General features: G+C 46.4%; 1 pseudogene; it reads right to left on the reverse strand.

The window, feature by feature from the left end:
- Positions 1-2939: 2939 nt before the first annotated feature.
- LOC150039157 (suppressor of cytokine signaling 5-like) lies at positions 2940-4138 on the reverse strand (annotated as a pseudogene).
- Between the last annotated feature and the right edge of the window lie 388 nt (positions 4139-4526).

Below are 4526 nucleotides of genomic sequence, written 5' to 3' on the forward strand. Positions count from 1 at the left end.
GATATTTGGAGACCTAAATGTGCAGGGACCAGGAATAAAATAGTGAGTTCAAACAAATGATGAGCACATAAACGACAGTTGCTCTTTTTCTTTCTAGAGGAAGATGTGTTGACTTACCTCAGAGCAGGGATAGTTACGGCTCCCCGGCGGCCTGGGGTGGCAGTCCACTCAGTCCAGAAACAGGGAGGCCCAATAGATGAGGCACCAGCACCTGGTCACCACCCTGGATGCAGAGCCAGCAAGGGAAAGTTCTGGCATCCCCCATGGCCACATGAAGACGGGGAGCTAGTAAACCTGGAATCAAGGCCCGAAGAGAGGCCCCGGTAGCCTCTGAGTGCTGCCTTCCTTCTCTCATGCTTGTTGTTTCTCAGCAGCCAGGTTCACTGGGTGCCCGTGCACATGCGTGGCACTTCTGCGCCATGGCCCAGGACTGGCCACACATGCGTGTTCCCATGCAGCACTGGGCTAATCTTGCAGTGGTCCAGCTCCATTTGCAAGTCAGCCCTGAGGCTAACAAAGCCCAGTGCCAAACAAAAGCATGAAAAAAAATGGAACTTCAGAGGCGTCTTCCTGTGTTTGAGCGCTATCCTATAAGATCAGGGGTGTTGAGGGGCGATCTTGCTCTCTCTGTATCTACAGGTCTTGGGGCTTCAACGCAGTAACCTGGTGCAGTTCCTGTTTTATTTTTCTGTTTTTCTCTTCACTGGTGTTCTTGCACTTGACCTATAGCACCACTTCTGCCTTTTTTTTTTGTCAGCCGTGGGACTTGAACTCTGGGACTGGGCACTGTCCCTGAGCTTTTCAGCTCAAGGCTACAGGCCTACCCCTGGAGCCACAGCACCACTTCCGATTTTCTGGTGGTTAATAGGAGGTAAGAGCCTGACAGTCTTTAGTGCCTGGGCTGGCTTTGAACCAGAATCCTCAGATTTCAGCCTCCTGAGTAGCTAGGAGTACAGGAGTGAGAAACCCTGGCCTGCTCCGACAATAGATTTGCATGTGTACACATCCTGAGTTTTGAACTCAGGGTTTGGTCAATGCACCTGGGCTATTTTGCTCAACATTCGTGCTCTATCACTAGAGTTGAAGCTCTACATTTGGTGTTCTTAATTGGAAGTAAGTCTCACAGCTTTCCTATCCAGGCTGGCTTTGAACTCTAATTCTCAAACCTCAGCCTCCATAGTAGCTAGGGTTATAGGCATGAGACACAGATGCCCAGCCTGTAATTTTACCTATTTCCTTGAGCAAAACAGAATACTTCATGAGTTACAATAGCCAATGAACTCTTCTTTCTATGGAATAGTGCTTTCTATAACTATCTTTTTTCCATGCCAAGGGAATAGACGCAGCTTCCAAGATGACCTACTAAATGAAACTAAAGAAAAATTTTGCCGTAGCAAATTACATCTTCAATGGGACATAATAAGATTAGCCAAGATCTAGAATCATTTGAGCATAAGCAAAAGGGTGGAACACAATCAAATGTGCTAAGCAGACTAAAAATTGTCTGTCTCAAAAGCTTTCTCAGGGCCGGGAGTTTGGCCTAGTGTAGAGTGCTTGCCTAGCATGCTCAAAGGCCTGGTACCACATACATAGAAAAAAAATCTGGGAGTGGATCTGTGGCTGAAGTAGTAAAGCTCTAGCCATGAGAAAAATCCAAGGACAGCACTCAGGCCCTGAATTCGAGCCCTAAGACTGGCCAAAAAAAAAAAAGGTTTTTCAGCTCTGAATGTTTAACAGAAATCCTGAAAAGTTTGATATGCCAAGTTGAAGAGGCAGGGCACCTCCAATGAGCCACAGACCACCAAAGTCCTGGTAGAGGTGGAAAAATTAAAGAAAGATTGGAATGGAAGCAAGGACATACAAGTGGTTGTGCTAAGACATCACTCCTGAGAATAGGTGGTGTGTAGACCTGAAAACAGCCATGAATCAAGGATTTTGATTTCATGCGCAAATCCTTAAAGTACTGACTACTTACAAAGTACATTCTATAAAACAGCCCTTAGATAATGGCCAATATTGAGTGGTAAAATATTTCTGTTCAGTCTGACCAACTTTCAGTCATCAAACTTGGTTGTTCATTCTCACATATATGCAATCATGAACACAAAAATTAGAAAAAGCAAATGAAAACAAAATGCTGTCATTTCTGCTGGGGTGGAAGGAGGGGATCCAAGGGTTCCCTTTTATTTTCAATTACATGAATGAAATCAGGGAGAAACAGGCTCTTTCCTTACTCTTCTGGTGTTGAACACAAAACAAATATATTTAATTTCATCAGATGATTTTGTGTGAGAATATCAATGTTCAAATCCAAACTCTCCTAGGTTAAAGAAGAAAGAATAGGGGTTTTTGGGGGGGGTGGGTTTTGGGGGTTTTTTTGGGGGGAGATTGGGTGCTGTCCCTAAGCTCTCAAGCTCAAGTTTTGTGATCTACCATTTGATTCACAGTGCTACTTCCTGTTTTCTGGTAGTTAATTGGGTGTAAGTGTCTCACGGACTTTAGTGCCTGGGCTAGCTTTGAACTATGATCCTCAGATCTCAGCCTTGTGAGTAGCTAGGATTACGGGCATGAGACCCTGGCATCCAGCTGACTGTTCCTTTTGTTCTAGACCTGTTGATGGTACTTGTAGTTAAGACTGATATCTTTTGGGTGTAGAGATAGTGAAATTCATCCTTTTTATTTAACATGCCTTTAAATAAAGGATTAATAAAAATTAGATGTTGACTTTTTTTGCCAATCCTGGGGCTTGAACTCAGGGCTTGAGCACTGTTATTGGCTCACAAACATAAACAGTGAGCACAATAGACTATAGACTCAGGATGAAAGATTAAATTAACAAATAACAAATACCATCAACAACAGTTCTTTGAAATTTGTATATGGGGAATATAGCAGAAAAATGATGAGAAAACATTTATTCCTTTCTAACCACTCTTGTATTATTTGTCTCCAGACACCTGGCGCTGTTTCTGCCGCCAGGACTGCAAGCACAGGGTGGTCGTGTCCTCTTCTGAGTCACAATTACCCTGTGGAACTGTAGCACTGTCCCCACTTATTTCTGTCATTCCAGGAGCTAACTTTGGTCCCAGTTTATACAATGGATTAACCTGTGCAGTAGCTTCAAATGTATGTATTTGTGCATTGGGAGGGGAGTCTACCCCTTCTTCAATACTAAGTCGTCTTCTTTCTTGAAGTCTGTCTTCTTCATCTTCTGTAGAAACTAATGATGGATCAAATGTATCAAAAAATGTTGAATGTGGGCTCACAGGAGCTGTATGCTGTTTAATCAAATGCCATTTTGGGCTAAATCTGAGCCAGCAGGAAAAGGGCATTTCTCCAGCATTAATTCAGAAAGATGTATTTTTCTTTTGTTAGAGAAGAGTGGCTTTGAGTGCTTGCTGTAGGTCCTCACGGGGAAACACAGGCCCACGGTGTCCTGCAACCTCTGTCTCAGTGAGCGGCTCCCTAGGGCTCTGCTGGAAACACTGTCCATATCGTGCACAGAGCTGACTCCGTAGCGCCTCTCTCGCCTCTGAAGTCCACTTCGAGTTCTACCAAACTATTTATCAGTATCCAATGAACTTTGAGTCTTTGTGGAACAGGAATGTTTTTTCTTCCCACCCCATGGGGCATGTCGAGAGTAGGAATCTCTCCGAGCAAGCCTTGTTCCTGGGGCAACACATGAGTCACTGTCCTTCTCAATGCTTATTTCAACAATCTGAGGGATTTCTGCAGCACAATTTTGGTTTCTCCTTGAAGAATTCTTTGAAGGGCTTAATCCCAGTTGTAAGGCCACATTTTCTCTTAAGGGACTGCTTTGTTGCTGAGGAGATGAATCTCCCAGGCTGATGTTTTTCTCTTTGACAAACAGACATTGGTTGGAATTCATGTCCATACTTTCACTACGACTTCCCCCCTCATAACCAAAGAGATTTTGACACCTGTACTTGAGGTTATTCCACATTTTCCCCACTTTATCCATTGATTATAAGATCAATTTGGTCCCTTCAAATGCTCTGGGCCATTGTTTGTTGATCAATATCTCCTTCCAGTTGCACGCTCAGTTAAAACATCTTTAAACTTCTATAGAATATGTAGTTCAATTTTGCAGGACCTTTTTCCAACCAGAAAAGCAATTCTTCAGAAACGCCCGGCGAGCCTACTGCGTGCAAAGCTCCCCACTACGCGTGGTGCTCACGGGCTCCTGGCCCGGGCTTGGCTTGCCTTCCTCTTCCCGGCCGGCCCATCCCACCCCAAGGGCCGGTGCGCCAGGGTGTGGAGGCGCGGGCCAGAGGCGGACGGCACCGGACGCGGGCCCTGGGGCGAGGAGGAGCGGCAGCCGCTGGCCGCGGCGCGGGGACCGGGGACAGGTAGCCGGCCAGGCGACCGCGGAGACACTCACCGGCCAGGGCGTGCGAGGCAGCCTCAGCCAGGGCACCTGCGGGCGGGCGGGCGGGCAGCAGCGACCCAGATGGCGCAGTCACCCCGAGAGGGCCAGTCCGGCCGCCCGCCGGTGCGTCCCGTCC

This window comes from Megascapheus bottae, unplaced genomic scaffold (genome assembly GCF_031878675.1).
Source record: "Megascapheus bottae isolate mThoBot1 unplaced genomic scaffold, mThoBot2.hap1 HAP1_SCAFFOLD_57, whole genome shotgun sequence".
Lineage (NCBI taxonomy): Eukaryota > Metazoa > Chordata > Mammalia > Rodentia > Geomyidae > Megascapheus > Megascapheus bottae.